The sequence below is a fragment of the Humulus lupulus genome, chromosome 6 (genome assembly GCF_963169125.1).
Source record: "Humulus lupulus chromosome 6, drHumLupu1.1, whole genome shotgun sequence".
Classification (NCBI taxonomy): domain Eukaryota; kingdom Viridiplantae; phylum Streptophyta; class Magnoliopsida; order Rosales; family Cannabaceae; genus Humulus; species Humulus lupulus.
The window spans coordinates 160652679-160674064 of NC_084798.1; the positions used below are offsets into that span (position 1 = coordinate 160652679).

Sequence of the window (21386 nt, forward strand, 5' to 3'; positions counted from 1 at the left end):
AAAAAATACTTCGATGAACATGGATGGTATGATGATATCGAGACATCCAGAAAGAATCCACCAATGGACATGGACAACGAGAGTTGACAGAAGTTGGTTGACCTTTTCACCACTCCACAGTTCATGGCATGCTCAAAGGAAAATGCTGCCAACAGAGCAAAACAGAAGTATCAAAGTCTCAATGGATTGACCTCTTATGCTTCTGCTTGATTTAAGAATGTAAATAAAAATATGTAGATAATTTGATATATTTTCAGTTAGCTTAATAATAATTTCAATATTTAACTGACATTTTGTTACATTTTGTTTTCTAAAGATGAATCATCAAACTAAGAAACTGCCAAATATTATTGATACATACCATGACATGCACAATCATTTGACATGTGGGTGGGTGAACACGAATGCTAAGGATGCATATGTAAGTAACTTTTTATATTTTGTATATATGTGTATTATTTAATTATATTATATATTAATTGTCTTGTTTCTAAACTGCATGATGCTTTGCAGCAGGAAGTCCAAACACAATCTCAATCCCAATCTGAATCTTCAGCATGAAGTGCCTTTATCGATGAGACACAAGTCATCTCAAAGGTATTTGGTCAACGTCGTGGCCACAACTGAGGTATTGGACGCAAGTTGAAGGGCACTAGTACCTTTGCCTCAAGCACCACTAGATATTCTTCACAATCACAGGCATCACCATATACGTCCACCACAGTCAGCCCTCCAACGGTACTAGCTGAGGTTTTCTAGTCCATGGTTCAACACTTCAGTGAAGTCATTATGACCCAGAACAGCAACTTCCAGCAAATGCAACAATTTATGCAAGCTACAAATCCTAACATCCAAGATCAACAATTTCAACTTGTGATCTTGGACATGAATATGATACAGTCCATGATAGTGAACTTTCCAGGCTTGGGCCAATTTCCACCACAGCAGCCACAACCATCACAACAGTCACAGCCACCACAGCCACCACAGCAACCCGACAATGATGGCGACTTTGGGATTAATTTAGATGACATTTAGTTTGGTTATATTATTCTTTTAAATTTATTAATATTTTGTGTTATTTATTTTACATTTTGGAAACTATACTACTTATGTTTGTACTAAGTTGAACAAAATTATTTTTATCTTGATATCATATTAATATTAAATATTATTTTATTGATAATAAATTGGTCTTATCGTTTAATTAATAAATTGGTTTTATTATTTAATTAATATTTAATATTTTATTGAATACATTTTAATTAATATAATTAATTAATTTTTTTAAAATTATGTACTACTGCAACGACATGTCGTCGTAGTAGGGTGCTCGCTGAACACAAAAATCTGAGATTGTGTGACCCTACAATGACGACATGTCGTCGCTGCAGCTATATAAACTCAGACACTCTACAGCGACGACATTTCTTCGCTATCGATGTTGGTGGTCCATGGACTTACAGCGACGAAATGTGGTCGTTGTAGGAGTTTTTGAAATTCAAATTTTTAAATTTTGCAACCACCTACAGTGACGACATGTCGTTGCAATATCCTAGTTCAACCAAAAAAATAGATTTCCTACTGCGACCAACATGTCGTCGCTGTAGTAAAATCCTACTGCGATGACTGCATTTTGTTGTTGATGTAAGTCGCTAAACATACGTAACTACAACGTCGCTGTTTTGGTGATTACATGTCGGCGTTATAGACCTACAGCGACGACAAAAGTCATCGCTGTAGACCTATTTTCCTCTAGTGTTGGGAGGTAGCTTCTTTTGGAGTATTGCGTTGCACTCCTCAGTAAGTGCCACTGTCTCATAGTCCTCCGATTTCTTTTTCTTTGATAGGATCTCCTTCATAAATTTAATATAACTTAGCATTTTTTCAAGTGCCTCAGAAAACAGGATAATGATGTGTAGCTTTCGAAAGATATCCAGAAATCTAGAAAATTGCTTGTCTTGCGGATATGGAATCTTGATATGGTGATCTATGCTTATTTTTTGCTGCTTCTTCTCAAGTTTCTCAGTAACCTCGTCGTCTACTTTACCCTTCTTCTCATCAACCATTTTTGTCTCTTTTAACTCCTTACCACTTCTCAAAGATATTGCATTGCACTACTATTTTGGATTTACCTCAGTAGTGCTTGATAAGTTCCCTTGAGCATAGTTTGTCATTAAGCTAGCCAATTGACCAATCTGAGTCTCCAAACTCCTGATAGATGCCCTGGTTTCGATCATGAACTGGTTTAGTACATCAGACTGTGCTTCAGGTTGTTTCATGGACATTGGCCGTTGTGGTGGTTTATTTTGTGGTTGATAAAAGCCAGGGGGAGGTTGTTGATAAGATTGTTGGGGTTGTGGGAAAGGCTGTTTATTTTTGTGGAGGTTGATATTATGGCTGAGATTATGGAAAGGTCGTTGTGTGGTTTGATTATTTGACCGAGAAAAATTTGGGTGGTTCTTCCAACCTTGGTTGTATGACATGGAAAATGGGTTATTGTTTTGTCTTTGGTAATTTCCTATGGCTTGCACTTCTTCCATGGGCATGTTATTCATATCTAGGAAAAAGCACTAATTTAGTAGATGGGCACTGCCACATGTCTCACATAAATTTTGTACTTGCATGGCCTGGGATGGGAGATTGCTCTTTTGTAATCGTTTTGTTAAAGCCGCTACTTGAGTTGTAAGCATGGAAATAGTGTCCAATTCAATCATACCAGCCACCTTCTTTGGTTGTCCCCTCTCAATTGGCCACTGGCAGTTATTCATCGCCATCTCCTCTAACAATTCATAAGCTTCATTAGCACTTTTGCTCATGAACACACCTCATGTTACAACATCCATTATGATACAAGTAGTACCATTCAACCCATTATAAAAGTTGTGGACCAACATCCACTTCTCTATACCATAATGCAGGCACTTCCTTAACAACTCTTTGAATCTCTCTCATGCATCATACAGTGATTCCCCTTTTGTCTGGTAGAAATTATTAATTTCTCCTCTCAACTTTGCAGCTTTTGCTGAATGAAAAAACTTTTCTAGGAACTTCTGGGCTAGTTCCTCCCATGTTGTGATAGAATTGGCTTGCAGTGAAATTAGCCAACTCTTCGATCGGTCTCTTAGGGAGAATGGGAATAATCCCACTCTGATTGCATCATCACTCCCCCCATTCTTCTTAAAAGTTGCACACAGCTCCAGGAAATTGGCTAGGCTTAAATTAGGATCTTCAGTAGGAAACTCCCCAAACTGAACAGTAGACTGGACCATTTGTAGTATTGCCAGCTTGATCTCAAAATTATTCACAACAATAATGGGGTGTCTGATGCATGAATGCACTCCCGTGACAGTAGGAAGCGCATAGTCTCTTAGCGTCCTTGGTCTTTGTTGCACTGAGACCTCTCCTACATTTGGAATATTATTAACATTAGCAACATTGTTTGCCGCATCACCTTGATTCTCAGTCATGGAAAATTCAAACCTTCTCTTAATCTTTCACCTTTGTTTGCAAGTTCTCTCAATTTCAAGATCTACCAGTATCAATTCGTTTTGTTTAATTCGTCACATATACCAATATTTCTTGAAAACAAAATATCAGCCACAAACAAATGAGTACTAAAATAAAAACCAATTTAGAATAAAAATAAACTATATTGATATTAATAATACAGTCCCTGGAAACGACGCCAAAAACTTGTTGTGATAATTTTGAACTACGCAAGTGCACATAATCGTAACAAGTAATAAAGTGATAAATCAAGTATCGTTCCCATGAAAACTATTTTTAACTAGCAAGAGTTAATCTTTAATTCCAATTGATTCGACAAATAATGAATTCAGAATTTATAAAACTAGAGTAATAAAATAATAAAACAATAAAATAGAACAATAGAGAACTCAATACCTTTATATTAATTCAATGGAATAATTGTTGAGGTTTTATGCCATAATTGAAACTAAATTTCTTTGTAATCTCATTTATTATCAATAAAAGAATAGAAATCAATTTTGACTTGATCAATCACTTTGCTCACTTGTTTTATTTTCATGATTATTTGTTTAATATAAACTTCTATTAAATCTCAAGCATATAACTAATCATATATATAGTGACGTAATCACAGTGGAATATAAATATGAATATATGTTCAAAATAAGTTAGTACTAAGATTAGTCAGTGCACAGGATTTACACTGACTTGCCAATCTACGGTATGGTATACTTACACATTGTAGTATTATGTTCTTTCCATAACATTAGCAAAGTAGATAAGATCAGATGTATTTGTTACATCGGACTGGACCGAAATTGATAGTAGACAGGATAAGTAAACATATCGTTATTATCTATTCTAGTCATATCATATAGTTGACCATAGGTCAATTCAATCTCAATTCTGAGTGGTCAGTATTCTAATTGATTGTATTATTTGAGTTCTTTGACTTGTTCATTACCAGCTTACCCTACAGACTAACCCATACTTAAATCTTGTGAACTTGGTAATATAATTGAGTGGGAGTGGTAAATATGAACATCTATACCTTCTGATGGAGAAGTAAAATGATGGTTTCCTTTTAGTTTGGTTCAAGGTGCTAAATGATAGAGTTCTCATTTCAGTAGTTAATATTAGTTTACTGAAATATCATTTACAAAGAACTAAGTGTTTTAAGGATAAAATACAATGAGGGGTAAAACGTTATTTTAATCCCATCTCATTGTAGACCGTCGATAGAGGATTGAGTGATAATTATGGTTGTAACAATGGATAACTAATAATGTATCTATATTGCTTAAAAAGCGTTCTATGAATTCAAGAGTACAATTCTGAGTCTTTAGTTGAGTCACGAGGAATTAATAAGCTAGTAAATTTATTTGTTAAATTTATGATAACTTATTGGAGCTTGATTTCATAGGCCCATGGTCCCCACTATACATTGAATAAAATCATATAGATAGTCTCAAATAATTGATTTAATTATCAATTAGAATTATCAAAGTTGACCATGTCAATTTTGGATAATTTCACAGAGTTATACAATTTAGAGAATAAGAGAGATTTTAGGACATATTTATTATTAAGACAATTTGGTGTCTAAATTAATAAATAAGTTTAAATCAATGTTCAAATTATAAATAATTAATTTTATAAAAAATTTAAATAACTATTTAATTAATTAATCGATAGAAAATAATACGAGCTTTGAATTTAAGTCCAATAAGCTTATAATTAAATGGAAAATTTCACAGGCCTAAAGCCCATGATAAATTTGACCTAATGGATGATATTACCTATTATTTTATTGAATCTTTAATTAAATAAGTGACCTAATTGAGCCTATAAAAGGAATGCTAAGTGAGATTTGAAAAAAAAATGATGAGGAGATGAATAGATGAACAGATGATCTAAAGATCTATTCTTGATGCTTTAGGGTCACTACTACAAAAACATGCTTTTAGGACACTTTTTTAGGCACTCACCTAGATGCGAGCCCTAAAAACAGCTCCTGGACTTTTTAGGACACTTATTGAGTGTCCTTAAAGAATTTCTTTTAGGACACGTGGTGCGAGCCCAAAAAATGTATATGTATCCTAAAAGTTTGATTTTTTTAACAAAAGTTCCTGGACTTTTTAGGACACTCATTGAGTGTCCCTAAATAATTTCTTTTAGGACATGCAGTGCGAGCCCTAAAAACTTATGTGTGTCCTAAAAGTTTGAATAATTTTTTTAACAAAATTTTTATTATTATTTATTAAACAAAAAAAAAAAAAAATACTCAGTCTCTCTCTCTCTCTCTCTCCATGCATTGTCTCTGCCAGGGCCGAACGACCACCCTCTCGTCGCTGGCCACCGCCATGTGCTAGCCTAGTCGACGCGCCGTCCCCCGAAACCCTGAAGATTTCCACCTCACACGCGGCCGAAGGCCCTCAACTAGGCACTCAAAGTTCTGCGATTTTGGGTTTCTCCCAAACTTTCCGAGCACTTTCCGGCCACCTCGAGCCACCACGAGCTGAGCAACCACCACCACCATACTCCTTGCTTCTTGGGCTTCAAAACCCACTAAAGAATCAAGCTGAGTGGTCACTGGAGTTGGAAGTCAATGTTCGTCAGAATCCATGGTGATTTCCGAACCTCAAGTGTAGATCCAGGATTTTCTGAGCCATTTCAAACTATACCAGTGCCACCACGACATTTCCCTTGGCTTGGGCTTTAAAAAAAATTAATTTTTTTTTTCGAACCACCACCTTTGAATTGTGGCGTCGTTGCCTAAGCCTCGCCGCCAACGACCACCATCGTGCTTTGGGCTTCAAAACCCACCAATTGATTTTTTAAGAATTAAAAATAAAACTTTTCAGGACTCACAATGCGAGCCCTAAAAACATCGTTGTAGGGTTCACAGCGCGAGTCCTAAAAAATCTCACTTTTTAAGGCTCTCAAATAGAGGGCTCACGCCCCGCGAGTCCTAAAAATTTTTTTAGGGCTTTTGTTTTTTGTACTAGTAGTAGTAGTAGGTTTTAGACTCTCTCTACAACAAAAGTCATTTTCGAAGCCTCTATATTATCTTCTTCTCTCTGTATCTATCTCATGTGTTGAGAATTACTCACTCTAGTTTAGGTGATTGTAAGGATACTTTGGAAGATTGTGAAGAAATTAGAAGATCTGTTCAGTTTCTTAGTGATACTCTGCGACAGAAATGATACAAGGGTTAGAGAAACTAAAGGAATGACTTATTCATTCCGCTGCATATAATGTAAGTGTTCTTATCATCATCTCTATATAAATTCAATTATAGAAGCATATTCAAAGTTTTCTTATATTAATTTGTTTAATATATGATTTACATGAAAATAAATAAGATCTTGTATGAGTTTTCTAACAACTGGCCTCAGAGCCTTTGGTAATCTTTATTTTCATGCATGAACATGGTAAAAATTGAATTATTTGATGTGCTGAGTAATTGGATGCATTTCATGTTTTTTATGTAGAATAATGAATTTTATGAAATTATTAGCAAATTTAGGTTATTTTTTTGTGTTTTCTATGCAATTAATTTTTATAAATTATTTATTTGGTGTAAAACATTGTAAAAATTATTTAGAAAATGATTTTGGTTGAAAAATTACACATTTTTTTTTGTTGTAAAGACACCTTCGCGTGCATCTGCGCGCGCTGCCCCCACCTCGCGCGTGCGTCCAGCACGTATCACCTCTGCCCGTGCGCGTAACTCCCACGTGGACGGCGCGCCTCCACGAGCATCAGCCAAGGCCAGCCGCTCGCGTCCATCATCAGCCTGACACCTCGCGCATGTGCGTTCGTCAGCCCAAGCGGGACTATTCATGAAGAATATTTTTTTTAAAATTAAAGAAAATAAAATTATGAAATTGATTTTTTATAACAAACCCAAAATATCTTATTTATTTTATCATTTAAAAATGTTTTTTAAAATAAGATATTTTTGTTGTTTGATATTTAAAAATTAGATATTTTCTACAAAGATACAAATTCAAATTTAAAAGTAGGTTAACTAATTAATTTTAAATCTTTTAATATATTAAAATATTAGAATTAAGTTATCAGATATTAAATATATTTATTTAAATACTTGTTATTTTAATATCTTTTAGTTAAAAATATTAATATTTGATTATTGTATGGATTTTAATATTTAACTTTTTTGAAATTTGAAAATTTGTTGACAATATATTTTTATGGATATTTGAATTTGTTTAACTGTTTTAAGATATTTTATGATTGATATAACTATTAATATTTTTTATTTTTTTAAATATTTGCTATAGTTGTAACAATATAAGATATTTTTTTGAAAAATAGTTAAAGATATTTGTTTTAAAATTGGTTAAATTTTGAAAAATATCACATTTTTTCAAACCAATTAATAAAATACTATTTTTTGAATAAATGGGATTCAAATTAAATTTTTGTAAATTGTTGATAAATTTTTTTTAAATTAAATTATTATTTTTTAAAATGACCCAAACTAAGTTGATTGTTGATAAATAAAATTTAAATTAACTTATGTTAACTGTTGATAAATTTCATTTAAATTGACTTATTTATTTTTGCAAAATTTAATTAATTCGAATTTTGGATAAATTCTAGAAAATTAATTGTGGTATTTTTGCAAATGAAATAAATTGTAGTATTTTTTGCATAAATTCATATACTTGCTCATATAGGAACATGATTGGGCCAATCCAATTATAACATGTATGTTCGCACTATATGTGATATTTTTGCAATTGAGCTTAGATGCATTAGTGACTTATATGTTTGCTTAATATATGGATTTTTCTAAATAAAACATTAATAAAATGATATGTTTTATTTGGGCCCATTAGAAAATGTAAAGTTTAAATTACTCTATTGTGGGTAGTTCCACTTGTGAATGTTTCTTTGTTTTGCATGACTATAGTGGGTCTAATCAATTAATAATAATTAATAAAATGAATGTTTAAATTCCTGTCTTTTGGACCTTGTATGGAAGTATGGGGGCCTTAGTAATGGGAACGACATACTGGACCCAACCCTCCTCCATACAAGTCCAATTGTTAAGGTCCATTTGCCTGAGTTTGACATAATTGTATAAGTTCATTATAATAGTTAAACCTAAATATTGATTAACAACAAATTAATTCTAATTTAATTGAATTAATAGAAAATTATAGGATTTTGGTTTTAGAATTTAATTTTTACAAATTTTTTTTGGAGAACCATAGTCATTAATTTTAAAAAAATTAATAATAAAATTACTATTTTAATTAAATTTTGAGCTTATTTTAAGAATAATATTCAATCTCCACCGTTAGTTTAACAAGGTCAATTGCTTAATGGGGCCTCGAGACGCTTTGATTCGTCCCCCTACGGAAGGTGTTCATTAGTTATTTTGACAATGTTAGATTTTGAAAGATAGATAATTATAGGTCAAATTCTACTAGAGTCACCCCTACAGTGACTACTAGGACTAAATCTATAATTATCGAAATCATGGGTCTAGCTCATAAAATAAGAGATTTTTTTTCTTCATATTTTGATCGAAGAGTAGGTTGTTAATAATGGTGTCCATTATTAAATGACTTTTCAACTCTATTTAACTAATGATATTTTTTTTACTCTCGCCCACCGGGACAACGATATCATAGAATAATTAAAAACCTAAAGAAATTGAGATATGATTATTTTGGTACTTTTTCCATATCTTAAATATTTTACTATGAATCCCAAGAACTTCACTGATCCTACTCCGAAGGAGCACTTGAGGGGATTCAGCTTCATCTGATATTTGTTCAAGACGTTGAAGCATTCTTGCAAGTCCCCAATGTGCCCTTCTGCCTTCTTCGACTTAACCAACATGTCATCGACATATACCTCCATGTTTGTGCCGATCAGCTCCTTAAACATGTGGTTGACCAAACATTGGTAAGTCGCACTAGTGTTTTTCAAACCGAAGGGCATTACTTTGTAACAGTAAAGCCCTGTGTCAGTCCGAAAGCTAGTGTGATCCTCATCAGGGGGATGCATACTGATCTGATTATATCTGGAGTATGCATCCATGAATGAGAGAATCTCGTGCTTTGCAGTTGCATCGACCAGTTGGTCGATTCTAGGGAGTGGGAAACAATCCTTTGGGCAGGCTTTATTAAGGTCTGTGAAATCCACACATGTTCGCCACTTGGCATTTGGCTTGGGAACAAGCACGGGATTAGAGACCCACGATGGATAAAACGCCACCCTGATGAATCCATTCTCCTTTAGATTCTTGACTTCTTCTTTTAGAGCCTTTGATTTATCCTGGTCGAGTAGCCTCCTTTTCTGTTGTACTGGTGGAAAACTTTTGTCTACGTTTAGGACATGACTAATGACTGCAGGGTCTATTCCCACCATGTCTTTGTGTGACCAGGCAAAGATTTCATGGTTTTCCTTCAAAAATCCCAGCAGTGCTTGTTTCGTTGTTGTCTCTAAGTTTTTACCGACTTTCACAACCCTGGTCGGATTTTCTTCATCGAGTTGGACCTCTTCAAAGTCCTCGATGGGTCCTATTTCTTCATCAAAATCCCCAAAGTGAGGATCTAAATCTCTATCCTCACTTTGGACAATGCCCTATTTGGCGACATCATCACCCGATTGGGCTTGTACATCAGTCGCCATTTGCAACTCTTTTCCGGCAACTTCCCTTGATACACCTGTCTTTGCTTTAGTTATCGAGGCGTTGTAGCACTCCCTTGCTTCCTGCTGATTTCCCAACATGCATCCTACCCCTGCATCGGTTGGGAACTTCATGGCAAGGTTCCATATTGATGTAACGGCTCGTAAGTCGACCAGAATAGGCCTCCCAATTACAACATTATATGATGAAGGACAATCAACTACTATGAAAGTAGTGAGTAATGTCTTGTTTGCAGGTGCAGTACCTACTGTAACTAGAAGCCTACTCGACCCATTTGGGGCGAGCCCTTTGCCAGAAAACCATAAATGGTTGCATGGCTCCAAATCCTTGACGGACAGTTTCATTCTTTCCAGTGAAGACTTGTATAGGATGTTGACTGAGCTTCCTATGCAACCAACACCCTCTTAACCATCATGTTGGAAATTTGTACGTCAATGACCAGCGAATCAGAGTGTGGGAATTGTACGTGTTGGGCATCGTCTTCAGAGAAGGTTATCAATTCCTCCTCTGTTCGAGCCTTCTTTGGTGCTCGATCCTCCACACTCATCATCTTGATATCCTGGTCATGGCGTAGGGTTTGAGCGTATCGTTCCCTTGCATTCCCACTATCCCCTGCAAGGTGTGGGCCACCACAGATGGTAAGTAATGTGCCTGCCACAGGAGCTGGCTGTAAGGGTGGCGAGCGTTGGCGTGCAGGTGCCTGCTCGTTGCCACCTTGAGCCTCTCACTGAGACCTTCCTGCGGCTCGTACATATCTCCTTAGATGTCCCTACCTGATTAGGAACTCAATTTCGTCCTTCAACTGGTTGCACTCATTTGTGTCATGTCCGTAGTCGTTGTGAAAACGACTGAATTTTGTTGTATCTCTCTTGGAGATATCCTTCCTTATAGGTGCGGGTCACTTATAAGGAACATTAGAGCTGGTCTCCTGGTAGACCTCTGCTTGACTTTCGACAAAGGCCGTATAGTTGGTGAATCTCAGGTCATATCTATTGCTTTTGGGTCGTTTATTCTTAGATGTTGATGGCTCATTGCTCGCCCGTTTTCCACCATTTCTATTGTTTCCGTTCCCGTTGCCCTTGGCGTTGCCATTGGGTTTATCCGACCTGTTGGCGGCCTTGGCGGGCTCTTTCTTCGGCCCCTTGTCTTTCGTGGGTGATTTCCCTTCATTGGCAATCACATCCTCAAGCTTGCTATATCGATCAGCTCAATCCAAAAACTCCTGGGTACTCCTTACCCCATTTTTCCTCAGGCTACTCCAGAGAGGGGAATGGCACCTAACCCCAGCAGTTAGGGCCATCATCTTGCCTTCATCGCCCACTGTTTTGGCTCCAGCCGCTGCTCGCATAAAGCGCCAGACATACTCCTTCAAGGGCTCTCCCTCCTTCTGGCGTATCTCGACCAGCTGGTTTGCCTCAGTGGGGTGTACGCGACCTGCATAGAATTTTATGTAAAATTCCTTCACGAACATCTCCCAGGATACTATGCTAGTAGGAGGGAACTTAAAGAACCACTCCTGGCCGATGTCAGATAGTGTGGCAGGAAAGATCCTGCAGCGGGCATCGTCTGATACCTTCTGAATATCCATTTGTATCTCAAATCTATTGACATGAGATACTTGGTCTCTGTACCCATCGAAGTTTGGTAGTACTGGCATTTTGAATTTACTGGGGGTTTCTACCACAGCAATCCTCTGTACAAACGGAGTGCCTCTCCTCCGATCGTACTCTATGTGGGATGTGCGACTCCCAACTAGCTGTTGTACTGCTTGGTTCAAAGCATCAATTTATGCCTGAACTGCGTCTGGGATCGCTGGGGCGACTGGTGCTGGAGGAGCGTATTCATCATGCCTCTCATGACGGTCGTTGAGCACGTCCCTCAAATCATCATCCCTGCGCCACTGGTCGCTAACTCCTAGCCGATCGAAGACGTTATTTTGTTAGGGCTGCCCTCAGTGTTATGGCTCATTGGCCTAGTTTCTCTAGGTGGGGGGTTTCCATCTCCACCTCTTTCTTCATTCCTTCGACCAGCGCTCCCCTTGCCAGAATTGGCCTCATTATAGTCATGGCCGTCTCTAAACTGTGGCCGACTATGGCGTGATTGGCAGCTCACGCTGTTTCCTCCCCGGGCTGGCATCTCCCGAGCATCGGGGGGAGGCCTGCGCTGGTCGTTGGGTCCCCGTGCATTGTTATGTCATGGGGGGCCCCTGACCGCAGAGCCTAACTCGTTGTTCCTTCTGTTGGCAGAAGGACACTGCCCCCTACTCGGTGGATTTGGCTCTTCGTCCCCTGGGCGTCTAGGGCTGCGGGGCGGCTACCCGGCCCTATTCTGCCTCTTGTGTTGGGGATTGCCTCGACCAGCTTCAGATGGAGGTTGTGGCCCAGGATCCCGAACTGGGACATCATCCTGAGCCACAAGTGTCTGCTCCGCCCTCTGGGGGCTTGCTGGTTGGAGTGGAGGACTCGGATTGGGAGCCCGCTGTGGTGGTGCACTCGGTGGTTGATCCGGTTGAGAGGCCAGCACAGCCTGTCCTCGAGCCAACTGAATAGCTGCTTCAAGAGCAGCCATGGCATCCCTCTGCCAGCGGTCCATGTCCGCCTGCCGCTCACTTAGCTCCTGGCGCTGACACTCGATCTCCCTCTGCTGCAGCGCCATTGTCTCCACTGTGTTCTCTTGATTGGCCCTCAGATTGGCCAACTCATCCTGCAACACCCACAATGTTTCCCTCAGCGTTTCCGTATCCAACTCCTCCTCTTCAAACTCCAAATGTGGTTCATTCTCCGCCACATTTGGAGGAGGAGGTTGAGATGATGCAGTGCCAGTTGCCTGTCCAGCTTTCTTGGATGACTTTGCCATTTGACTTTCTTACAGCTTCTTGATCAAACTCTCCATGAAAACACCGGAAATGTTGACCCTTGATTTGGCCAACGACACGAAGTCAGAAATACGACAAGAAATGACATGATAGTCAAGAATGGAATCAAATGGTAAAGAAATAACACAGATGATTTATAGTGGTTTGGCCCCAATGAATGGTAATGACCTACGTTCACTTAGTGTTACTATTGATGTTGAATCCCAATGTTGTGATCAAAGAACTAGGGTTCTTGAGTTTCACAAGCCTTAGGGGAATTACAATTGTTTTGAGGATAATCGCACTATACGCTCTTTCTCTCAGTATCCAGAAAAAAGGTTCAAAAGTCCCTTCCTTGAGCCCTCTCATGCATATTTATAAGCTCAAGGAGGTTACATGAGCCAATGGGCCTTAATTATCCTTAATATATGCGTATCAAGGCAATAAAGAGGAAATAATCAATGTAGATATTATAAAATTACAATATTTTAAGGAAATAAACCGAAGCATGCGACCAGTCTGGTCGCATCTAATCGTGAGGTTTGATGAAGCAGCAGGGAGATGGTCGATAGACGAACAACACCTCTTCATAATGACGCTGCCACGTGTCAACCATGTGTGAGAAATTCTTGCCACGTCATCAGCCGCCATTTTTGGTAAACACTTGGTAATACTCTGCGACAGAAAGGATACAAGAGTTAGAGAAACTGAATGAATGACTCATTCATTCTGCTGCGTATAATGTAAGTATTCTTATCATTATTTCTCTTTGAATTCAATTTTAGAAACATGTTCTAGGTTATCTCATATTAATTTGTTTAATATTAGATCTACATGAAAATAAATAAATATTATGTATAAGTTTCCCAACAACTGACCTCAAAGCCTTTGGTAATCTTTATTTTCATGCATGAACATGTTAAAAATTGGATTATTTGATGTGTTTGAATAATTGGATGGATTTTCATGTTTTTATGAAGCATATTGATTTTATGTGATTATTAGCAAGTTTTAGGTTATTTTGTTGTGTTTTCTATGCCATTAATTTTTATATATGCTTTATTTTGTGTAAAACATAGTAAATATTAATTAGAAAACGTTTTTTGTTTGAAAAAATGCACAAAAAAATTTTCATAAATTTTTTGGTCATACTGCCATGCGTGCGCACACCCGAGCGCACACCACGCACACTGCACACGCACCCCTCGACAGCCACCCCTGTCCGTCCGCACACCTCGACCATGGTGTCAGGGGTACTGTTCACCCAAAAAAAAATTTAAATTAAAAAAAATTTGTGAAAATTAATTATTTATAATCAAAGTAAAAAATATCAGATTTTTTGTATTTAAAAATATTTTAAAAATAAGATATTTTGTTGGTTGAGATTTAAATAATTAGATATTTTGACAAAGATTCAAATTCAAATTTAGAAATAGACTAAAAACTTAATTTTAAATATTTTAATATATTAAAATATTATAATTAAGATATCAGATATTTAAGATATTTTCTTTTAAATACTTGATATTTTTATTAAATCTTTATTTGAAAATAAAAATATCTGTTTATTCTATAGTTTTTAATATTTAAATTATTTGAATTTTGTTAGTTAGATATTTTCATGGATATTTTAATTTCTTTAAGTGTTTTAAGATATTTTAGGGTTGTTATAACTATTAATATTTTTTTAAAATGGTTAAAATATTAGCTTATTGTTGTAACAATACAAGATATTTTTTAAAACAGTTAAGATATTGATTTTAAAATTTTAAATTGTTAAATTTGGAAAAATATCATTTTTTTTCAACCAATTAATAAAATATTTTTATTAATAAATGGAATTTAAATTAACTTTGGTTAATTGTTGATAAATCCTATTTAAATTAAATTGATATTTTTTTTTCAAATTAACCTAAACCAAGTTGATTGTTGATAAATGAAATTTAAATTAACTTTTGTTAATTGTTGATAAATTTCATTTAAATTGACTTATTTTTGTAAAAATTTAATTAATTCAAAATTTTGATAAATTCTAGATAATTAATTGTGGTATTTTTGCAAATGAAATAAATTGTGGTATTTTTGCATAAATTCATAGAATTGCTCATATAGTAACATGATTAGGCCCATCCAATTATAACATGTCTGTTTGCACTATATTTTGTATTTTTGCAATTGGGCTTAGATGCATATAGTGGCCCATATGTTTGTTAGATATATAGATTTTTTGCCAAATCAAATATTCATAAAATGATAGGTTTTATTTAGGTCCATTAGAAAATGTAAAGTTTAAATTCTTCTCTTGTGGGTGATTCTACTTGTGAAGCCCCATTTTCTTTTCATGGCTATATTGGGCCTAATCAATTAATAACAATTAATAAAACGAATGTTTAATTTCTTGTATTTTGGACCTTGTATGGAAGTTTGGGGGCCTTTGTATTGGGAACGACATACTGGACCCATCCCTCCTCCATACAAGCCCAATTGTTAAGACCCATTTACCTGAGTTTGACTTAATTGTATAGGTTCATTATATTAGTTAAACCTAAATATTGATTAGCAATAAATTAATTCTAAATTAATTGAATTTGCTTCATTGCGACACTTTAGAATTAATAGGAAATTATAGGACTTTGGTTTTAAAAATTCTAATTTTTTTTCTATTTTTTAGTAAACCATGCTCATTAATTTTCTAAAAATAAATAATAAAAATACTATTAATTTTATAATGAGTTTATTTTAAGAATTATATTCGATCTCCATCGTTGATTTAACAAAGTCAATAACTTAATGGGGCCTCGAGACGCTTTGATTCGCCCCCTATGGAAGATGTTCATTAGTTATTTTGAAAAGGTTAAATTTTGAAAGATAGATAATTATAGGTCAAATTCTACTAGACTCACCCCTACGGTGACTACTAGGACTAAATCTATGATTATCGAAACCGTTGGTCTAGCTCATAAAATAAGAGATTTTGTTATCTTATTTTAATCGAATAATAGGTTGTTAATAATGGTGTCCATTATTAAATAAGTTTACAACTTTATTTAACTAGTGGTATTTTTTACTCTCGCCAACCGGGACAAGGATATCATAGATTAGTTAAAAACCTAAAGAAATAGAGATATGATTGTTTTGGTATTTTTTCTAATATCTTACACATTTTGGTATGTGTTGTGATATTTCTTGAAATTTGTGTGAATAAGAGTTTTATTGAGCAAATATGATTGATTTCTATTTTATTGATAATTTTTAGATTTAAGTATGGTTGTGTCTACTCCCATCCTTTCTCAACTTTCAATGAAGAACCTCACTGGAGAGAACTTCCTTAAATGGAAGCAAAACATCAACATTGTGTTGATTGGTGACAACTCCAAGTTCGTCATGTCTGAGGAATCCCCGGAAGTTCCAACTGAAGGAGCTACCAAGTCTGTGAGGGATAAGTATGAGCGTTGGCAGGCGGCTAACAACATGGCGTGGTACTACGTGTTGACTAGTATGGTCAACACTCTCAAGAAAAAGATGGAGAATGTCGAGACGACCTACAAAATCATGGATCAACTCCAAGACATATTTGGTGCCAAGTCAGCGCAGACTCGTTTTGAGGCCACCAAGAAATATGCCAATGCTCGGATGTTACCTTCTCATCATGTCCACGATCATCTGATCAAAATGACAAACAACTTTCAGGAATCTGAACTGCACAGAGCAACAATAGATGAGGAAACTAAAGTTGGCTCAATCATCAACAGTCTCTCTCCAGCTTTTCTACCGTTCACCATAAACTATGTGTTGAATAAACTCAACTATGGTCTAACGCAGCTCCTGAACGAGCTTCAGACTTTTGAGTCTATAATGGGTGGACCAAGCAAGGGAGGAGAAAAGAAGACAACTACTACTATTGTTGCTGATCCAGCTAAGGTTGAAGCTAACTAAACTTCATCTTCGAAAGCTGGAAACAAGAGGAAAAGTGGACAAATCAACAACCCCAAGCCTGCAAAGGCTGCAAAGATGAGTGCACAATCAAATGCACAGACGCCTAAGGGGAAGAACAAGAAAAAAAAGAAAGGTATAGGTAAGTGTTTTCATTGAAAAGAGAAGGGGCATTGGAAACAGGATTGCCCCATGTTTCTAGCAGCGAAAAAAAAAGGTAATGATTATAGGTCATTTATCTTGGAAACACGTGTTTTAGAGAATGATAATTCCATTTGGATTATTGATTCTGGATCTACTAACCATATTTGTAACTCTTTACATCTTCTTGACTCATGGGAGGAAGTGGACAAAGGCAGCTTAAAGCTTAGAGTTGGGAACAGAGCATTCGTTGCGGTCCAAGCTATTATATTATTTTATAATATGATGTAAAATTATATTATATTATAATATATGTTTTAGATTAAATAAATGTGACAAAGTGTGTCACATATTGTAACATATAATAGAGAGTTACAATATTTAGATATATGAGATATATCCAAATAATGTAACATATTTGGTGTTACAAATTTGTAACTTCCAAATATTACCCTTTATTGTGTAAAATTGTTGTTACACAATATTGAGATGAATTTCATAAAGCCATATGTGATATGACAGTTAGAGATATGATTTTAACCCCAATAATGTGTTTTGGGAGTTACAAAATCATTTGGGAGGATTTGGAACTGTTTGGAAAAACAACACAATTTTTTATGCTGAAATTGGTCAGTTGCCGCGGCCACCAACATTCAGTGGCCGCGGCCTGTGGGTCAGAGACCAGTGGCCGCGGCCACAGGCCAAAACTGACAAAATTTTCAGTTTTTTCAATATTTGTTGAACGGCTCAAAAAACCCAAATAACTCCCAAATCTCCTTTTTAATTCCATATCAATCCAATTAAACATTGGTAACAGCCATGGGGTTGGTGGAATTTGAAATTCAAAGGGTGTCTCTAAACTCTATAAATAGGAGCCTATAGCTCACTTGAAAGACACAACTTTTCTATCCACTAGAGCACTTGGCTAGAAACACCTTGAGGCTTGATAATTCCATAAAGCTTTTCTAATATCTGAGAGAGATCCCTTAGTGCTTGAGTTAGGGGGAAATAAACTTTTGGACAAAGGTTTTAAACCTTGTTCAAGTTGGTGATCCCCAATCCTCTTCACTTAGGTTGTGTAAGTGAGAGTTTGATTGTGTTTCTGTTCTTATTTTTATTCTATTGCTTTTCTTCTTATTCTCTTGTTCTATTTACTTGTATATTTTGTTTAAGAGTTGTAATCTTTTCATTTGGTCTAAACACTTTATTTTACTTGTAATCTTTTGCTTAGAGTTGTATTCTCACTATTCTCTTCATCATCATCTTCTTCTTCTTCCTTTCTTTAGTTTATTTTTATTTTCAGTTATAGAGTTGTAACCTTATTTAATCAATCTATATTTACTTGTAATATTATTGCATAGAGTTGTAATATTATAATCATTTCCATTGAGGCAAAACAATATTTTCCTAACATTCAAAAGCTTATCCCTTTTTTGTTTCAATGGAAGGGGAAACAATCAAGATCATGAACCAAGACCTAGTGAGATTGGATAGGTTTGATGGATCCAATTTTACTAGGTGGCAAGACAAGGTGAGGTTTCTTTTAACCACTCTCAAAATTGCCTACATCCTTGAGTCTTCCTTGGCTCCTCTGGCCGAGACATCCGACAAAGACACTCTCGAGGAGGTGGAGAAGAGAAGGAAGAGGGAGGAGGACAACCTTCTTTGCAGGGGTCATATCCTCAACGCCTTATCCGATAGGCTCTATGACCTCTACACCGAGACCAAATCGGCCAAGGAGAGTTGGGATGCACTTGAGAAAAAGTTCAAGGCGGAAGAGGAAGGTACCAAAAAGATTTTGATATCTCAATACTTTGATTTCAAATTTTTTGGTGATAAACCTATTATTCCTCAAATACATGAATTGCAAATTATTGTTAATAAATTGAAAGTGTTAAAGATAGAGCTTCCCGAGGCCTTTCAAGTTGGTGCTATTGTTGCTAAATTACCACCAACTTGGAAGAGCTATAAGAAAAGAATCCTTCATAAAAATGAGGATTATTCTTTGGAGGAAATCCAAAAACATATTCGAATCGAAGAGGAGTCGATATGTAGAGATAAACTTGTGGAGGGGTCTAATGGAGAGACTTCCAAAGAAAATGCGGTGTCACAACCAAAACATCCCAAAAACAAAGGGAAAAAGGGTAATGAGAAACCTTTGGGTCCAAAAACCAACCCAAACAAGTTTAAGGGCGAGAAAGGTTCTTGCTTCGTGTGTGGGAAAAATGGTCACTATGCTAGAGAGTGTAGACATAGAAAAGACCAACAAGGACCTAAGGTGAACGCAACTCAAGAGGAAAACATAGTTGCTACCCTTAGTGAGGTAAATGCGGTCCAAGGCAAGGTGAAAGGGTGGTGGTATGATACATGTGCCACCGTCCATGTCACCTATGACAAATCATTGTTCAAGACCTTTGAAGAGTCAAAGGGCAACCATGAGATACAAATGGGCAATGAGGGCAAATCCAAGGTACTTGGCAAAGGTACTATTGATGTCTACTTCACCTCCGGCAAGAAAGTCACATTAGTGAATGTACTTTATGTTCTCGAAATGAGTGGAAACTTGGTAAGTGGTGATTTTCTTGGCAAGCCCGGCATTAAAGCTGTTTTTGAGTCCGGTAAACTTATACTTACCAAATCAAATGTATTTTTGGGAAAGGGGTACTCTTGTGAGGGTATGGTTAAGTTGTGCACCAATGATGTAACCTTCAATGTTATCAATAAAATTGCTAATTCCGCCTATATTGTTGAGTATGATTCATTGTTTTTGTGACATCTTAGACTATCGCATATAGGTTTTTCTACCATGAAAAGAGTAGTAAAATGTGGTATGATTGCATGCAATATTAAAACTATGGTAAATGTGAAACATGTGTTGAGGCGAAAATGATTAAGAAACCATTTCCTAGTGTAGAAAGATCATCTAATTTACTAGATTTAATCCATAGTGATCTTTGTGAATTAAATTGTGTTTTAACTAGAGGTGGTAAAATGTATTTTCTTACTTTTATAGATGATTTTAGTAGATATACCTATGTGTTTCTTTTAAAGCATAAAGATGAGACTTTTGATGCTTTTAAATTGTATAAATTAGAAGTTGAAAATCAACTAAATAAAAAGATTATGGTGCTAAGAAGTGATAGAGGAGGAGAGTACTTCTCTAATGAATTCAATACATTTTGTGAAGAAAATTGTATAATTCATGAGTGCACTGCACCTTATACACCACAACACAATGGTGTTGCCGAAAAGAAAAATAGGACTTATCTAGAGATGATAAATTCTATGTTGGTGTTTTCTAAGTTGAACTTCAACTTATGGGGTGAAGCGCTTTTAACCGCTTCTCACATTCTTAATCGAATACCGATGAAGAAAAATGAGATATCTCCATATGAGTTATGGAAAGGAATAAAACCCAACATAGGGTACTTCAAAGTGTGGGGGTGTCTTGCATATTGCAAGAAAACCGAACCTAATAGAACAAAGTTAGTTCAAGAGCCATAAAGTGTGCTTTTGTTGGTTATGCCAACAATAGTAAAGCTTATAGGCTATTAGACTTAGAGTCTAATATTGTGATTGAATCTAGAGAAGTTGAATTCTTTGAGAACATGTTATGTGACAACAATTCTCAAGCTTCAACATCTCTAAAGGAGAATTTGTTATATGAGAACAATTCTCAAGCTTCTACATCCAAAGTTGATTCTCAAAAGGATGTAAAGCAACCCTTTGAACCTAGAAGAAGTCAACGGCTTAAAAATCATAAAAGTCTAGTAGTGGATGAGATAGATTCTCAACAAATTTCATTCTACATGGTAGAAGGAAATAGAGAGGAAGTCATTAGGAAAATTCCTATTGTACTTCTCGTTGAGGATGATCCTAAGACTTATAGAGAAGCTACGCAATCGAGAGATAGTGCTTTTTGGAAAGAAGCCATCAATGATGAGATGGATTCCATTCTTTCCAATAACACTTGGGAATTGGTAGACCTCCCACTGGGGTCTAAGCCAATTGGGTGTAAGTGGGTATTTAGGAGACAATACCACACTGACGGCACTATCCAAACCTTTAAAGCTAGATTTGTAGCTAAAGGGTTTAGGCAAAAAGAGGGTATCGATTATTTCGATACCTATGCGCCTGTTGCAAGAACAACTTCTATAAGAATCTTGTTCGCTTTAGCTTCTATACACAACTTGTATGATCATCAAATGGATGTCAAAACGGCATTCCTTAATGGTGACCTCAATGAGGAGGTCTATATGGAACAACCCGAAG

General features: G+C 36.1%; 1 non-coding gene across 1 annotated transcript; it reads left to right on the forward strand.

Moving 5' to 3' along the window:
• Positions 1-2907: 2907 nt before the first annotated feature.
• Positions 2908-3014, forward strand: LOC133787726 (small nucleolar RNA R71). The gene has a single exon (XR_009872728.1). It is a non-coding gene; the product is annotated as a small nucleolar RNA R71 (small nucleolar RNA).
• The last annotated feature ends 18372 nt before the right edge of the window (positions 3015-21386 follow it).